The following is a 20,149-nucleotide window of genomic DNA, read 5'->3' as shown; positions in this document are numbered from 1 at the left end:
ACAGGAGACTGAATGTATGAGTTAGGATATAGGAACTGTTAAAAATAACACAGAGCCTTAGATAAAGGACCAAACAGAATTTCTGTTTTTTAAAGATTTTATTTATTTATTCATGAGAGACACAGAGAGAAAGCAGGGACATAGGCAGAGGGAGAAGTAGGCTCCATGCAGGGAGCCCAATGTGGGACTTGATCCTGGGACTCCAAGATCACGCCTTGGGCCAAAGGCAGGTGCTCAACCACTGAACTACCCAGGCGTCCTCCAAACAGAAAAGAAAAATACAATTTTCACTTGAAAAGTTAGTTTAGTAGTTACATTTAAATGCAGAATTAGGCAACCAGAAGATGAATCAGGAGGCACCTGGGTGGCTAAGTCGGTTAAGCATCTGACTCTTGGTTTCCACGCAGGTTATGATCTCAGGGTTGTAAAATCGAGCCCTGTGTTGGGCTCCACACTCAGTGGGCAGTCGGCTGGAGATTCTCTCCTTCTCCCTCTGCCCCACCTCCACCCCTGCACTCTTGCTTTCCCTTTCCCTCCCACTCTAATAAATAAATAAATAAATCTTAAAAAAATGGATGAATCAGAAGAAATGACTGGGGGAGACAAAATTAAAATAGAATGGAAAATATGTAAAAAGGCATGGAGTACAGATGACAGGACCTGTTGTATCCCTACCCAGAGTTCTAGGAAGAGAGAAGGGAGAGGTGTGGGCAAGGGAAGATTTGAAAAGACATTCAATAATTTCCTAGAAACTAAAGATAATAGCTCTTAGGTTTTCAGAAGTCCAGTGAATCCAAAGGGAGGGAACTTCACTGTGACCACTTGCCGGGGGCAGGAAGGACTCCAACTGCAATTTAATAAAGGTCTGCAAGGTTGACATAATACTAGAATATTAATTTATATAATTAATTATAGTAAGTTATATAATTACACGATTATAATTTATATGATTAATTTATATAATATATAGTTAAAAGAAGAAAAATCATGCAGTCATGTAAGTAGACATGGTAAAAGCTAATAAAAATAAATTCCACGTCACTATAATAACCCCTGGCAAAAAAGAATAGAGTATTCTCTTCATGTACCAGAAACTTAGAACAAATAGGAGAGGGAAGAGAAGGCGGAGGATATGGTGAAAAGTGACAAACTGCTTGTATGCTATGAGAGGGAGGGAGACTGAGGGTCTCTAAAGAGGATAAAACCTGACACAGGGAATATTACAATGAAATAATAAACCCCTGGAGGGAGAGTAGCAGTACTTTTGGTAGCAAATTCTTCAGAAGGAGAGATAAGGATGGAAAGAGGAGAAAAAGATACATTTCACTGTGTGTGTTCTTCTGCCCTATTGGATATTGCCCCCTCAACATACACGCATGTCTTTTGTAATATAAATTTAACAAAACATCAGCACAGAGAAAAAAGAAAAAGAAGTTCAAGGCCTATTCCTGTGTTGATTTGGACATATTCTAGATGAATTAAGTGGAAAAAGGAAGCTGTAGGTGAATATATGCATATGATATGCTCACATTCATAAATATGTTCTGACAGCATGTACAAAAAATTGAAAACAGTCTGGGAATAAATAATGAGGGTTAGAGTGACATATACTTGACACTTCACTGCCTTTTGTCATGTGTGTATCTTTTCCATTGAGATATTATTAATTTCACAATAAAAATGTACCACAATATCTATAACTCCTGCTCCCCCGCACCTGAAATTATTATTCCGGTTTTTTATTCACTTAAAAAATATTATAAACCCCTACTGTCCTCAGAATTCATTCTTTAAAATTGGGGATCACAGATGCTAGGCATTTTGTAATAGGCAGGACAGTCTACACAACAAGCAGTCGCCCACCCAAAATGCCCAAAGCACCACCAGTGGAAAAACTAGTTTCAGCTTAAGGATGGACTTTGTTGGTTTCTCTGCACACACCATTTCTCATGTCTCATGTCTTCCTCTTTTTTGGATTTTTAAAAATGTTTTTCTAGGTCATATCTTTCAGTCATATTGTTTTTCTAGAAAAGATTACATATAGTATATTTTCCAACTCCTTTCGATGTTTAGGAATCTCATTTTTCCCCATGATTAAGTGTATCTAGAATTCAAGTTTCAGAATCATTTGCCCTCATACTTTTGAACACATTTCATCATCACCAACTAGCATCCTCTATTGGAAAAAAACAAAAGTCTAATTCTTCTTCTTTATTATGGAACCATTCTTTTCTCTTTTTTCTAGGATATTATCTTTTGGATTCAGAAATATCCCTAGCTTGTGTCTAAATGTAGTTCTTATTTCATTTTGCTCTTTGGAGTCTGTATCCTTGAACTTTATTCTTGCTGTTAAAAAGGAAGAAATAAAATCATAAAAGCAGGAAGATGTCTTGGTCTTGCCAATGCTAGAGTACTAGGGAAAGAACTGATCAGGAAAGTAAGTAGGTAAGATTAAAAGTAGTTATTTTTGGGGCACCAGGCTTGGGACTCTTGATCTCAGGGTCATGAGTTTGAGCCCCATGTTGGATATAGATATTATAAGTAAATAAACTTAAAAAAATAAAAGCAGTTATTTTTTAACTCTCTTTTTGGACCAGTGATACTGAGTCTCTCATGAATAAGAATTTCACTCCTCTCAGAATGGGAGTTTCCAAAAGCAATGGACTATTTTTTGCAATTTATTTAATTGCCTAGAGACATAATTGAGAAAATTATCTGACAGAACCAGCAGTGCCTTGGTTTCATATAGGAATGGGTGAATCTGCAAATTAGCCCACTTGCGCAAAACCATTAATGGGCATTTAAAGACTTTTGTAATAACACTTTTTAATTCAGTCCAGCTATCTTTACCAAAGCAATTTGGAGATAATTTCAGAAATTTTATTCAAATAAAAGAAGGTTCAACTGGTTATCATTTGTGTGATAAATCCCATCACCAGAATGCCATCCGTTTCTACTTGCTTCTTAATAAGCACCTATCACTTTATTAATATTCATCCATTCATTTGTCACATTCTAGAAAGAATGAAATAAATTCTTACCTACCCTACTTTATAAAGGATGGGAATGAAGTTCAAAAGAAAATAAATGATATACTGGTTTGCATTAATTTATTTACTCACTCAGTCAACATCTCTTAAGCTCCTACAAAAGCCAGGCATTCCCATAGCTTCTGATGATACAAAGATGACCAAGGATCTTTCAGTGTACTGTGTAAGACAGGCATATAAAGAAAGTATTATAATACAATGTCTGTAGGCTATTTCCGAATCGAACAGCAATTTCCTCAATATCAAAATCTTTGGTATCCCAGTCTACGAGTTTCTCTTTTGGTTCAAGAGTCTCCGTGCTTTCTTTTTGTCACCATGTTCTTCCTTCATCCCTACCATCTTCTTCAGTGATACTTCTAAAACTCAAGTCTGATAATGCTCTTGACTGATAGAAACATTCAAATTACCTTTCCAACCCTAGGAAAAGGGCATGTGAGATCACACACAAGCTTTGATCTCTCTTTTGTTCTATCACGTCCCTTTAATATTTCTTTGACAATCTCCACCTCATTAAACACTCAAACCATGCCAAAAACCTACCAGTTCCCTCCAACTCTCCAAGCTTTTTATTTCTCTGGCTCTGAACAAACTTGTATTTGCCTACAGGTGCTTCTTGTACCTCCTCCAAAGGCTTTTTTAACTGTTACATCCATTTAATGAAATGTGATGTAACATCTAAGGAAAAAAGTCAACACCATCTCTTTTTCCTCTGATTGTATCTTGTTTAACCCATACCATAGGCCTTACCATTTATTCACTTACATATGTGCATACATGTCTCCTATTAACTCATGAATTCCTTGAAATCATGGATAAAGGCTTCCTTATTGTTTTATAAATACTACTTATAAATGTGCTGAGAAATAGTAGATGATTTAAAAAAATTGTCAAACAACTGCATTCTCAACAAGACTATTATGAGATGAGAACATGGTAGACTGGCTTTCTTTTTTCCCCTCTCCGTCTAAGGCAGTAGTTTTCACAGTGATCTCTGGACCTATAGTATAGACATCACCTAGGAATGTGTAAGAAAAAGCAAAGTCTCAAGGCTTATTCTACCCTCCCCACACCCAAGACTTATTAAATCAGAAAAGCTGGAGGTGGGCTCAATATTTTTATCTTTTTACCAGTCCTCTAGGTGATTGTTATAAAGGCTAACATTTGAGAACTACTTTTCCAAAGAAATTGTCCTCCTGTGGGTACTACATTTGGTCACCATTTCATGGCTCCTCAAATGAAATTGGAGTAGATGCAGATAACTAAGTCCTCAACTTTCTAGAAGCTTAATTGTGGATAAGTTCTAAGAATTGGCTCACAAAAGAGAAGGCAAATTCTCATGGGCCAGAATTTCACAGGACAATTGCATGAAACATGACACACAAAAAAGCAGATAACATGCTAAGCAATAAATGATAGGGAAGGAACACAATATACTTAGGAGCCATAACAATATGACCAGAAAATGAAGATAAGTCATCAGGAGAGAGAAACTACAGAATAGAAGAGCATCTGTGCAGGAGAAGGAGAGGGAGGAGTTGTCAGCAAAGTCTAAACACTTGGAAAAGAAATAATTGGAGACTAGATTACCGTAAAAAGAATAAAGAGTATGTGATATATATATACAGAACACCAGATTTCCAGCAGTACCTACACAGTATCAAGGACTTGTGCAAAACTTTTTTGTGTTTCTAACTCTCAGAGTGATGGTATATAATGGAATATTACTTAACCAGAAAGAGGGTGACAGGCACTGAGGGGGGCACTTGATGGGATGAGCACTGGGTATTATTCTATATGTTGGCAAATTGAACACCAATAAAAAATAAATTTATAAAAAAAAGCATCAGAAAGAATGAAATCTTGCCATGAACAACAACAAAGATGGAAACAGAGTGTGCTAAGCAAAAGAAATCAGAGAAATACATATACCATAGGATTTCACTCATGTGGAATTTAAGAAACAAAACAGATGAAAATGGGGAAGGGAAAAAAGAGAGAGAGAGAAAGAGAGAGGGAAATGAGCCATAGGAGACTCTTAATTATAAAGAACAAACTGAGGGTTGATGGAGGGAGGAGAGTGGGGGATAGGCTAGATGGGGGATGGAGATTAAAGAGGGCACTTGTTGGGATGAGCACTGGGTGCTGTATGGAAGTGATGGATCACTGAATTCTACTTGTGAAACCAATTTTACCATACATGTTAACTAACTAGAATTTAAATAAAAACTGGAAATAAACTAATATTCAAGTTTTTGCCACATCCAGAAGAATGCCGCAGAAGATAAAAGAGAGGGAAAAATGGTAATGCCATTAAGATGGAAGGTAATTGCAAGAGACACCCAAGCACTCCTGGTTGGAGATAATTCACTAACTTCCTATGTGAAGGGCTGAGAGTTAATAGCAGACTCATATCTACCATAATATTTACAACATTCTAATCATGTGGGATTGTCAAGTTGTCAAGGGACTTGGCTTTGGCATTCAACACAATGAGATTCTTTCTAGCCCTGGCTTCCCCAATTATTAGCTGTGTGGTCTGAGCTTCAGTACACATATCTAAAAAAAATAGGAATAAAAAGTTCATTGCAACAGAGAAGTTTTAATAAATGATAAAATGGCAATAAAGTATCTTGTGATCTAGTTGACACAATAAGGTATTCAATACATGATAATGATTATTATATTTAGTTTAATAATTTGGCCATAAGCTCTACACATAATTGCCATAACACCTGCATATATTTCCCAAAATATGATAAAGTGATTCTCACATAAACCCTTTTATGTCATAAGTGCCAATTAGTAACCTTAGTCTAGTGTGGTGATGGTGGTGGTGGTGGTTATGGTGTTGTGCATGTAGGCAAACTCTCCAATTCTATGATGCCCCTTCAGTTCTCTCCTTATTCTGGGGTTTATACTTATCCCTACTCAAATAGTGGAAAAGGTTATTCGATTGCTATAGTGCAACAATTGATTACATATCATCAGAGGCAAAATAACTTCTGTGGTATGATGCTACTAATTTGGCCAAAAAATATTTCATACATCATATTGTGGTGTACTCAAAAACAAGGCGTAATTTTTGCTAAAACAATAGAATAAGGGGCCTCACATCACTTCTTCCATCTTTTATTAAGAGGCTTCAAGGAATAAAGTGAAATGGATTTCTTTTACTTTGCCATCTGCTCAAATTGATTTGATTAAGCCCAGAGATTCCAGCAAAAATCTAATTTGTCGGACTTTAATCGTGGTGTGGTGTAAGGTGCCAGTTCATGAGCTGTGAGATCTTAAGTAAGTCACTTCATCTCTCTGAACCTCAATATTCTTCATGTATAAAATGAGGATGAGGTCACGCACCCACTCTCCTTCACATAGTTATTTTGAGATGCAAAGGCATTGCTTAAAATGTGTAAACATTAGCTGCCCTCTATTCCTAGTTGCTCTATTAGGAATTATTTCTTCATATTTCACCAGAGGTTTCATCTAACCCTGCCTGAATGAATCCTGACTGTTTTAACTTGCTAGGGCATATCTCTAGATGTGTCTTGGTTTTGATCTGTAATCAATTCATACAGAGAATAAACACCATAACCATCACCTTGCTTTGCTATATAATCAGACACTTTAGTTCTGCCCTGTTAGAGAAACAAAAATTCCTTATGCTCTCAAATTTTCTACTGATGAGTGAACTGCACTCCCTCCAGCCCAAACTTCATAGTCTTTAAAAAATGGAGACACCAAGTATAGTATTTATTACAAGAGGCATTAATAACAGCCTACTGAATAAAGGCTGCCTGTTATATGTCAAGTAGTTCTAGAGTACTGTGCCTCACAGTTCAGAAAACAAAGCTAACCTAAAAAGCAGGTGGTGAATCCTAATTCAAGGAAAGATGTTTGTTGTAACAGGTTGTTCTTAGAGCTAAGGAAAGTCTTTATCATCTGTCTGAGCATAAGGTGTTCCGGTATTTGGGAAATGGGTAAATAAAGAGCTACTATGTAAGTTGTAGAGGGATGGCCAATTACAGAAATAGAATATAGGATATGAACTAGCATTAAAACTGTATAGATGTAGCATTGGGTAGAGGAAGACTGGTTTAAAACATGATAGAGATAGGTTCGATTTCTAGTTCTCTGCCTTACTATGTAGGTTATGGCAAGTCACAGAAGTACTGAACCTGCATTTTCCTATTTTTTTCTTTTGTTTTCTCTCTTTTATTTTTATTTTTATTTTTTTTAATTTATTTTTTATTGGTGTTCAATTTACCAACATACAGAATAACCCCCAGTGCCCGTCACCCATTCACTCCCACCTCCCGCCCTCCTCCCCTTCTACCACCCCTAGTTCGTTTCCCAGAGTTAGCAGTCTTTACGTTCTGTCTCCCTTTCTGATATTTCCCACACATTTCTTCTCCCTTCCCTTATATTCCCATTCACTATTATTTATATTCCCCAAATGAATGAGAACATATAATGTTTGTCCTTCTCCGACTGACTTACTTCACTCAGCTGCATTTTCCTATTAAGTGAGGAACATAATCTCTACCCTGAGAAATTGTTGCAGAGATATAATTAGAAGTTACATGTGAAAGTATTTATCCTGGTACCTAACACAGAGAAGGTACTAAAAAATATGTTTCTATGACTTTTTAAAATTCTCTTCCTTTCCTTCATTTTCTATCTTCCCTAGGAATCACATGATCCCTTTTGGGGGGAATTAGAAGACATTTTAGGAAATTATACAGTGACTTCAAGCTAGCTTAGTGAGTTTTTATTATCACTGTATTAGTTGGGAAAATGGCTGTTTCATAGACATTTCTGGATAATAAGATACTTCTATTACCCAGATATATATATATATATATATATATATATATATATATATATAACTGGTGAGCGACCAGAAAGAGAGGTTAATTAAGAACAAAAGCAAACTTCAGAAAAATGGTTGATTCTGTGGCTTGGGGAAGGAAAGTATAAGGTAGACCTAGAATATTTTGTGATGCTAGAAAGTAAAGAGATCCTCAAAGAATGAACAAAATATGTTCATAGAACAAAGGAACAAGCTTGAAGGGAATACCAAAATCTGGGACAAATGGAGACGCAAAATAAATTATGATAGTAACATATTATAACTGATAAAATAAAAATACATTACTCCTTACAAATATATATAAAATAAGTAAGTCATGGGATGAAAAGTACAGCATACGGAATATAGTCAATAATATTATACTAACTCTGTATGGTGACAGATGGTAACTATACGTATGGTGGTGAACATTCAAAATGTTTATGACTGCCAAATACTATGTTGTTTCCCTAGAACTATTATGTGTCAACCACACTTCAATTAAAAAAAAAAAACAAGGGGTACCTGGGTGTCTTGGTTGGTTAAGTGTCTGACTCTTGATTTCGGCTCAGTTTATGATCTCAAGGTCCTGGGATTGAGTCCTGTATTGGTCTCTTTGCTCAGTGGGGGATCTGTTTGACAATTCTCTCTCTCTCTTCCGCTGCCCCATTATAATGGTAATAATTATTTCAGGCAAGACACTGAAACTAGTGGAAGAATATTTGTTGAGGAACAGGATTTTTATATCTTCCCACAAAATGGTAATTATAAAAGGAAAAATATTAACTTTAGAATGGAAAAAAATTGATGGATACCCCCTTTACCAAGTGATTAAAGTCACCATCACCAGTAATAAAACAACCTGACATCATGGCCTCCTGATATAATGCACTTGAGAAGGACACAGTATCTATCCCTTTGGTGGTATTCTAGCCAAAAATGTACAACTTGAATTTAATCATGAGGAAACATCCGACAAATCCAAATTGAAAGATAGTCCTCAAAATAACTGGTCTGTGCTCTTCAAAAATATCAGTCATAAAGGACAAAGAAAGGCTGAGGAAGTGTTCTAGATTAAAGGAGACCAAAAAGACATGATAACTAAATGAAACACAGAATTCTGGACTGATTGGCTCTTCAAATAGAAGAAAATATTTTTTTTTTTACTGGAAAACAGCACATTATTGGGACAATTAGCATAATTTTATTAAGGTCTGTTGATTAAATGGTAGTATTACACCAATCTTAATTTTCTGATTTTGGTGGCTGTAATACGATTATACAGGAGGGTATCTTTGTCATTTTGGAAACAAACCTTGAAGTATCTACAGAGTATCTTTTTTTAAAAATATTTTATTTATTTATTCATGAGAGACACACAGAGAGAGGCAGAGACATAGGCAGAAAGAGAAACAGGCTCTATGCAGGAAGCCTGATGTGGGACTGGATCCCAGGACTCTGGGATCACATCCTGAGCCAAAGGCAGACGCTCAACTGCTGAGCCACCCACGTGTCCCTCTAGAGAGTATCTTAATTCCAACTACTATAATAAAAATACCATAAACTGGGTGGCTATAACAACATTTATTTCTCATAGTTTGGAAGGCTGGGAAGTCCAAGATCAAGGCATCAGACAGTTTTGTGTCTGGTGCAAACTGGCTTCTTGGTTCACAGACAGCCATCTTTTTGTCATGTCCTCACCTGGTAGAAGGGCACACGGAGCTTTCTGGAGTCTCTTTCATAAGGGCACTAATCCCATTCCTGGGGGCTCTTCCCTCATGAACTAATCAGCCTCAAAGGCCCCACCCACTCCCTAATGCCATCACAATCAGTGTATAGCATAGAAAATAGGGCATTCTGACTATAACTTACTATCAATTGATGCAGAGGAAAAAGTATAAAAACATTTATCAAGAGAGTAGAAAGAATGGTAAAGCAAATATGATAAAATATTAACAATTGGGGAACCCAGATAAGGATATATGGGAACTCTTTTTACAATCCTTCCAATGTTTTTTTAAGAGTAAAATTATTTCAAAATAAAAGGTAAAAAAAAATCAGAAAAAAACTGCACCTTGACAATGAACAGATTTCCACCCAAGCTTTGCCTTCACTGATCGATTAGCTAGCTGTGTGACAGTGAGAATCGTAAATTCTTCATGCTCAAGTTTTCTCATATGCAAATGGAGGAAATGATAATATCAATCTCCTGGGTCATTAACAGGATTAAATAAAATGAATCATATGAGGTGCTTAGCACTGTGTCTGAAATTTATTAAGCACTCAATAAACTACAGCTATTGTTGTTTTTACATTACAGACCTAAAATGAGTTTAGTACACCATTTCTCTTTTAGACCTTTCTTTGGAATTCCTCCATGGGCTCATCGGACCTTGTATCTAACTTCATCTTACTGCCAGCTAATACTTTGTTATAAATAGGTATTGGTAGGTCTGTCTTTCTCACTATAGAGGCAGCTCCTTGGGGGTGATAAAGCTATTTTCCCATCTTTGTGGCACTAGTGCCTAGCATAAGACTAGGTGCATATACTCCGAGGAACCTTACTAGAGAGAACACTAACACATAAGTGCCCCAGGACTGCGGTTGACTAAATAATAATAAGAAGGAACATTGGGAAAACACAGAAGGAAGTCCTAGAAATCGAAACATATAAGATGGCGTTGCACCAAGCAAATGTTTCTTATGTTCTAGAGGGCTATATACATCATCTGTAATTGTGACTGAATTTGAGACTCTTGTTTCGTTAAGATAACCAACTAAAGACTACTGACTTTGGTTTGCAAAACAGACAAGAAAGGAAGCAAGTGAATGGATGCATTGTAAATATTGTCCTTTGAAATCTGGCAGCCTAGACTTGGAAAATTATTCACCAAGAATGCTCAAGCCACCATGATCAGTTATAATTCAAAACAAATGAGAACAGAGTGTTTACCTACTGTCTCAAGAGAAATTCCAATTCTTTAGGTTCTTCTTAGCCCCAAACACAAAAATCTGTGCCAGGTTAGAGGGTAGTTTTGCAAAGCAGATAAGTCTATCACAAAATCCTTTATTTAGAACTCTGCCTGGTTTCAGCCAAGGTACCCATTTCCACACTAATATTACTAGAATTCTTTAATTTGCCTTTCTTTTTTCTTTAATTATTGTGTTTTGCCTTTCTCCCAGGTCCATTAAAGTATCATACAATGATAAAATTGAAAAAGAGTTTTTTTCCCGAGAGATTTATGTTCAGGGATGATTTTTCTTCTTAGATTATTTGAAAGATTCTCAATATTTGCTCAAGAGTTAAACTGCCCTTCAAATATCCTTTTTCATTTTGAGACATATCCACTGAAAACATTCCCCATGATAATTATTCTGTGGTCTCTGGAAGAAATTTGTCATTCAATCTGAAGGCAGACTAAAAATGGTCAAATGTTTGTGCATCTAAATATGGTAAATGTTCCTACAAATAAATATTAGCTTCATTTTTACTTGACATATTTACATAGCTGCGTGAAATTGTTTTGTCTCTCTTTTCAAAATGTACAAAAGGCTGTTAAAGGAGGTATTTGTCAGGATAACATTTAATGCCAGATACCAAAGATCTTTGGGTGTGCTTTTGTTTGTGCATGTTGTATGCTGTTCCTTATACCTTGAAAAATACACTGTATATATACACTTGTATAAGAACATGACTAGAGGGCAGCCTGGGTGGCTCAGCGGTTTAGCGCCACCTTTAGTCCAGGGCGTGATCCTGGAGACCTGGGATCGAGTCCCACATCAGGCTCTCTGCATGAAGCCTGGTTCTCCCTCTGCCTGTGTCTCTACCTCTCTCTCTCTCTCTCTCTCTCTCTCTCTCATTAGCAAATAAATTTTAAAAACATCTTTAAAGAAAAGAACATGACTAGAAAACAAAGTATGGTTAGATTTTATTTTAATAAAAAAGGAAGTCAGAAGGTAAAAATATTAAAGAGGAGGCTAAAATTCTTTAACATGAATAGAAACTGCTAAAAAAAAAGAATGATAGAAATAATGCATAAATCTCTAAGGCACAAGAGATATTGAGGCACTAGTTTGATTGGGTATTAGAGACACATGGAAAAAGCCCATCACTAGTTTAAAATCCACAATTCACTAGAGTAATTAGTATTTCATCTCCAAGGATTAAAATAATCAATATGTTGACTATATCCTCGTAGGAAGTTGAAATGTACTTAGGAAATCTCACAAAAGGTAAGAAAATAACATTAAAACAAGTATGTCTCGGGGCATTTTTAACTATCATATGGATCTGCTATCTTTTAAATAAGTATTCTGAATAAATGCAAGAAATAGACAGTCCTAAATAATTTCCCCATACAGTATGGATAACTACCAAAAATGTGAAAAAGAAATCAGTAAACGGAATGGCCATTAAGAAATAGAGAATCTAGGAATTAAAGTGCCTGAACAACACGGTTTCATTCACAGTACAGTTGTGTTTCCAATACCACAGTATGAACTCAAAAGGCATCACACTCCCTGAAGTGTTTTGCATCTAGATGTAAGTTGAAAACACAGATCCTCTACTAGAGAGTGGACTTGAGGGTTTGGAGGGGAGCTGCAGCTTAACTCTCTACTCCTGGAGTATTTGGGTTTTCTTCTTTTGTGCTCTGTTGGTGCCATCTTGAAATTCTTTTTTCCCCAACTTTATTGAGATATATTTGACATGTAACATTGTGTAAGCTTAAGGTGTACAAGATGATTTGGAAGGTAGCTATATCCACCACCATAATACCAATGCTGCACTACAACTTGATGTTTTAGATACATATACATATTTTGTTAAAGATTACAGGAAGGTTAGTTAACACCACCATTACTTCACATAATTACTGTATTTTTGTGCGGTAAAACATTATAGATCCACTATCACAGCAACTTTCAACTATATAATATAGTATTGCTCACTATAGTCATCATGCTGTACATTAGATTCCCTAAAAGTTATTCACCTTGTAGCTGAAAGTTTGTACGCTTCGGCCAGCACCTTATTTTCCCCACCACCCAGCCACTGGCAACCATCATTATACCCTCTTTTTCTGAGTTTGGTTTTTAAAATTACACATGTAAGTGAGATTATACAGTATTTATCTTTCTGATTCTTTTACCCAGCATGATGTCCTCAAGGTCATCCTTGTCACGAAAGGCAGGATTTCTTTCTTTATTATGGTTGAATAATATTTCATTACATATATAAAATAAAGTATTAGACATTAAAATGTATAATTTATATTATATATAATGTATGATGTATAATGCATACATAAATATATAATATATATTATATATATTATACACACAGATACACCCCATCTCACTTTTAAAACTGTAGTTGAGGGCAGCCCGGGTGGCTCAGCGGTTTAGCTCCACCTTCAGCCCAGGGCCTGATCCTGGAAACCCAGGATCAAATCCCACGTCAGACTCCTTGCCTGGGGCCTGCTTCTCCCTCCGCCTGTGTCTCTGCCTCTCTCTCTCTCTCCCTCTCTCTCTGTGTCTCTCATGAATAAATAAATAAAATCTTTAAAATAAATAAAAATAACACTGTAGTTGACACACAATGTTACACTAGTTTCAGGTGTACAACATAGTGATTGGATAAGCCTATACATTATGCTATGCTCACCACAAATGTAGTTACCATGTGTCCCCATACAGAGCTATTACAATACTATTGACTAGACTCCCTACCCTGTACTTTTTATCCCTGTGACTTATTCATCACATGACTGGAAGCCTGTATCCGCCATTCCTCTTCACCCATTTTCACCATATTTCTACCCACTTCCTTTCTAGAAACCATCAGTTTGTTCTCTGTATTTATGGGTCTAATTCTGATTTCTGTTTGCTTTCTGTTTGCATTTTTAGAGTCTGCACATAAATCATACAGGTTTTTTCTTTCTCTGACTTACTTCACCTAATGTAATATTCTCCTGGGTCCACTGATACTGTCACAAATGGCAAGATCTTATTTTTCTTTTATAGCTGAGTAATATTCCTCTGTGTGTGTGTGTGTTTGTGTGTGTGTATGTCACATCTTCTTCATCTATTCAATCATCCATGGACACTTAGAATGCCTCCATATCTTGGCTATTATAAAAAATGAGGCAATAACACATAGGGCGCATCTATCTTTTCACATTAGTGCTTTCATTATCTTTGGGCAAATAGAACTGCAATTACTGGGTCACACAGCATTTCTACTTTTAATTTTTTGAGGAACCTCCATATGGTTTTCCACAGTGCTTGCACCAATTTACATTCCTACCAACAGGACATGAGGGTTTCTTTTTTTCCACATCCTCGCCAATACTTCTTTCTTTCTTTTTTAAGATTTATTTATTTATTTATTCAGAGAGAGAGAAAGAGAGGCAGAGACACAGGCAGAGAGAGAAGCAGGCTCCATGCAGGGAGCCCAACGTGGGACTCGATCCCGGGTCTCCAGGATCACACCTCGGGCTGCAGGTGGCGCTAAACCGCTGTGCCACCGGGGCTGCCCGCCAATACTTATTTCTTGAATTTTTAATCCTAGCCATTCTTAGAGGTGTAGGGTAGTATCTCACTGAGGTTTTGATTTACATTTCTCTGATTAATGAATGATGTTGAGCATCTTTTTATGTATCTGTTGGTCATATGTATGCCTTTTTTAGAAAAATGTCTATTCAGGCCCTCTGTCCATTTTTAACTGGATTTTGTTTTGGTGTTGAGTTGCATAAACAAAAATTAAGAAACAATTCCATTTCTAAGTGCACCAGAAAGAATGAAATAAACTTAGGAATAAATTTAACCAAGGAGGTGAAAGAGTTATGTTCTGAAAACTATAAAACACTAATGAAAGAAATTGAAAATGACACAACAAATGGAACTATAGTCCATGCTTATGGATTCAAAGACTATCATTAAAATGCCCATACTACCTAAAGCAATCTAGAGTCAAAGCAATCCCTATCAGAATACCAAGAGCATTTTTCAGAGAACTAGAACAACTAATACTAAAATTTGTATGGAATGACAAAAGACCCTAAATAGCCAAAGAAATCTTGGAAAAGAACAAAGCTGGGGGTACCATCATATCAGTTTTCAATATCTACTAAGCTATAACAATCAAAATAGTATGGTACTGGCACAAAAATAAATACATAGATCAATGGAAGACGATAGAGAGCCTAGAAATAAACCCTTGCTTATATGGTAAATTGATCTACAACAAAGAAGGCAAGAATACACAATGAGGAAAAGACTGTCTTCAAGAAACAGTGCTGGGAAAGCGGGACAGCTATATGCAAGAGAATGAAATTGGACCATTTTCTTACACTATACCACAGAAAAAATATTCAAAATGGATTAAAGACCTGTGAGACATGAAACCATAAACTCTTATTAGAAAACATAAGCAGTAACTTCTTTGACATCAGCTGTAGCAACATTTTTTCTAGATATGTCTCCTCAGGCAAGGGAAATAAAAGCAAAAATAAACTATTGGGACTATACCCAAATAAAAAGCTTTTTCACAGTGAAGGCAGTCATCAGAAGAACAAAAAAGGCAACCTACTGAATGGGAGAAGGTATTAGCAAAAGGTACACCCAATATCTAAAATACATAAGGACCTTAAACTACTCCTGGAGTATTTGATCATTGTGCATTTATTTGGTTATGTTCTAAGTAGGCAAACCCAAAAGCATTCTTCTGCAAAGTAACTGTTACTTATGTTATGTGGTCTTTTTAGGTTAAACAGAAGTCTAAATTTCTTTCGAGTTGGATATAGACCTTAATATATTTGAAAGTTGAATGGTGACAAGGAAGTAATGAGTAACTGTATACAAAGACCATCCTGTGATCCTTGAAAGCCCAAGATCATCCCAAGACTACTGTTATTTTTGAAAGATTTATGGGAACTGAAGCAGGATCGATATAAAGGGTCAACTTGTAAAGATATAAATACATACACAAATAAATCCAAAGAGCTTCTGAGAAGCATGACATCATCCTTAGTTAAGTGGTCTTTCCTTTAGTTTGCACAGGAGATAATTTTCCTGGGCCATGATGTTTACCAGACTTATTATTCTGTTTTTCTCTTGATTGTGAATTTCTTAGTTTAGAATTCACCTTGACTATCATACATACAAAGAAATAAAGAAACAAAAGGCATCCAAGGGGGAGGGGCCCCGCGAGGAGCTGGGCTAAAGTGCCCCCAGGACAGGAACACATACAGGATTAAAACAGAGAAATGCAAAGGCACTTCAAGGCACAGAATAGCTTCTTGGTCAGAAAAAGACTGTTTCAAAGGAAAGAAGAAATACAAAGAAAATAGGGTATCAGTGAGAAGTTATTCATTCGTTCGTTCATTCATTCATTCATTCATTCATTTTCTCTTCAATTATTTATTTATTTTTTTCTTCAATTATTATGGAGATTGTCTTTAAGTCTCAGGGTATGCTAGGCAAGCACTGAGAATACGAGGAGAAAAAGGAGAGTTTGGGAAGTCAGAGCTAATCAAGCTTTTCTAAATGCTGAACAAGAGAAAGAATCCCCAGAAAAGCAAATGCTACACTCTTGCCCATATGGCAGACATATCCCTATTATGGACCACTTGGACTGATGTATGAAATCCTTGAATCACTTCTTTCCTTGTTATGATTTCTTACAAAGAAGCCTGATAACAGTAATTTGCTGTCCCATGGAATATGACAATAGGGAGGAAATATATTCACTCTACGACCACAGTCAAGTATCTACTGGGGGAGGACTGGACAATTGTCTTTCACAATGCAATTTAATAGATTGATATTCAGGTTATAGACTTCAGCCTTAAAGTAATATCACTGTGAGCAAGTCTCACCAAATTTTCTACTTTAAGGCCTTTATTTTATTATAGTTTCTGTATCTTCAAGGTTAAGGACCACAACCGAGAGGTGGAGCTTCAAGTAACATCTCAATTCATGCCCTCCATTTACATTTCTGCTCGCAATGTTGACTCTTTTCTAGGTTTCTTGACCATCTCTATCCTTGTTTCTTGTTGGTGCAATATAACAGAAGAACATGAGTTTTCCACCATTTTTTATTTTTCTATTTGGTATTCTAACTAAACATGCTTATTTCTGCATCAGAGTCTTAGCATTTATTACTTTTCCTGGAATGTTCTAGATGGCTTCTCATTATTCAGGTCTCAGCCCAAGTGCCACTTATTAGCAAGGCCTTCCCAGACCATACAACCTAAGGTAGCCACATCTTGTCAACACTCCTTATTGCATTAACCCTGGTTATTTTTTTATGAACTTATTTTGTCTCCCCCCACTAAGATATGAGCTCTCTGGAGGTAAGGGCCTTGTTTGCTTTGAACACCATTCATTTCCTGGGCTCTAAAACAACATAGGAGCTTCATAAATACTGGTTTCTATGAACAAATGAATGAATGAATGAATGAACATGACTCATAGATTTAGGCAAGGATTCTAACATCCTGAAGCAAGCTTCTTGAGGAAGCAACTTAACTTTCCCTAACCTGATGCACCATCTGTTAAATGGGGATATTTCTTTTCAGAGAGGATTAATGGTGATGATGTGTGTGAATATGTTTTTAACAAGACAGTCATCAATAAATATTGTTTTCCTCCCTATTCCCTTTTAATATGTACTTTGGAATGCAAAGAAAGTTATTTTTAAAAGCATCTAGTTAGTAACTAACAAAATTATTTTCCATTTTTCTCCTGCATACTTAAAATGTCTGGGCTGCAGTCTCACATACCTTGCTTTATAATTCCTTTTTGATTCAAATCCAATATTCTCATTTCAACAGAAGTGAGCCTAAAACATTGACTTTCTTTTCATCAACGTTTTATTTTTTTACTTCTTCATCCTAAGAAATATGCAACAGTACAACATTCTTTCTCAATACTGATTGTAGTAATAAAAATAGCTACAATTTACTCCGTACTTCTATGTGCTTGGCAATGTGCTAAGCATTTTACATATATTATTTTACCTAATTCTATCTGGTAAATATTATGACATTCATAATATTTAAGTGAGTATTATGATAATCACTGTAGATGATGAAACTGAAATTCAAAGGGACCTGCTGATGGTCACACAATTACTGAGTACAATAGAAGAGATCTGAAGCCAACTCTCTGACTCCAGAGTCTTTGCTCTTAACTACTGTACTATGCTGCCTTCTCTACTGGGCCTTTGAGATCCAAAGATCAATAAGACATCGTCTTTATCACTGAGAAGTCTACTGCTCAGTGTAGAAATGCGCATAAACAATTAACAAATGTGTGATGAGTATTATAATAGAGTGTATACAAATGCTCTCACAGAGAATGAATAACTTTGTATATGGAAATTTTTGCAAAGCTCTACAGATTAGTAGAAACTTTCATATAGAAAACAGATGAGGGGAGGGTAGACTTCCAAATCACTTGGAACCATGTGTGCAAAGCATAGACGCATGGGAGAGCACTGAGCTCACATGAAGCTGAAACCTAGAATGAATTTGTGTAGGGGGTGGGAAGGAAATGTGGCAAAATGTAGGAAAAGACTGATGAAACAGAGAATAAAGTTTTGAAGTAAATTGTTAAGGAGTTTGGACATTAGCCAATTTTATTTCAGAGAGAAACATCAGATCTGCATTTCAGAGAGAGCATTTTAATTCTGATCTCTCTCACACTTATTTAAATAGTAAGAGCACAGCTTCATTTGTAATGTCATCACTACTCAAAATGCAAATCCAGCCCCTTTCCAATAGTGTCTTTCATCATTGTTTTCAGACCCTACTGACCCAAATCAACCAATTTTCTTTTTTACTTCCTCTAGAACCCTTCAACAATAGATAATTATTCATTAGGAAAGAAAAACACATGTCCCTAACATTAAAAAACAAGAGTGTTTCTTTGAGCAATTGTTCTATTTAAATCTGTAATTACATTGGCATATATGTATTTGGGATTTTCCCTGCTTTAGGTCTATGCTCTCCTACCCTAGCTACCTGTAGATAAATGCTGAGGTTTGAGATTTAACAACTAAAGATTTTCTCCACTTAAAAAGAACTACACCCTCTTCTCCATTCCTCCAGATTTATCCTATAATAATTACTTTTTAAATTGTTCTTAACCTGGTGCTTACAATAGGTTGATAACAGCATAGCCTAAACCCTTCTGTTTTTTGGCATGACATGTATATAGACCTGGCAGGCACTCTGTGTCCTTGATTAGATGGTTGCTAATCAGGAAAGGAGGACATTCCAACTGTGCTCTCTGGTGACATGAAGATTTGTGCTCAGGAAGAAGCTTATGTTTTTTTGCCTCCCTCTGTCCCTTCAGTGATCACATCCAAGTTATTTTCCAATTCTTGTTGCTGTCTGCTACCTATACTAAATGAATACTAATAGTGTTTATAAAAACCTTTGTACCCATCTAAGCTGTTAGCCTATTAAGGTCATTTTCTTTGGAAACATTTTCTTTTTTCAGGCTTATATTTTCCTCTCATCATTCTGCCCTTGTCTCTTTTGAAAATGTACCATCTTTTTTCGCATTTTCCAATTCAGTGAAGTCTTTTTACTGGTCAGTTTTGGTCATTATAAGTATGGATGGATCCCTTGGTGTCAAGGTCATCAAGGATCCTGAGAGATACCTTAAAAGTGAATAGCCTCTTTGCCTGGGAACTAAAAGCAACACAAAACCTACTGGCTTAACAGCCCTGAGAGAAGACTGGACATGTTTTCCCTTAAAAATACTTTTGATCAGTCCCCAAGACGTACAAGATGATTAATTTAAATGATTATCAAGATAAGCTTTTGTATTACGAGTTACCACATGATCTGAAATTAACTACCCGCAGTACCCCTCACAAACTTGAACTAAGAATATTTTTTTTTATGTACACACTCCTACAAAAGTTAACTTCTTACTGAAGGATGAATCTTCGGGAATTACTGTCTGACTGTGGAAGGGGAACTTGTTGCTTAGGTACAATGTCATCATTGGGACTCAAGCCAAGTACATACTAGAAAGCCTCAATTGTTGATCGATGGCAAGTACATCAGCTTGTTTAAAATACCATGGGGTTCTTCAGGCATTTCATTTCCTAATTGTGAACAATTATTTGCATTTAATTGAGATCTCATCTTGCTGCCTGGATGTCAGATGGCAACACCACCAGAGCCAGAGGAAGTAATTACATAATCTCCAATATCTTTTCATCAATTAATTT

Source organism: Canis lupus, chromosome X (genome assembly GCF_048164855.1).
Source record: "Canis lupus baileyi chromosome X, mCanLup2.hap1, whole genome shotgun sequence".
In the NCBI taxonomy this organism is placed as follows: domain Eukaryota; kingdom Metazoa; phylum Chordata; class Mammalia; order Carnivora; family Canidae; genus Canis; species Canis lupus.
This window is presented reverse-complemented; position numbering follows the sequence as displayed.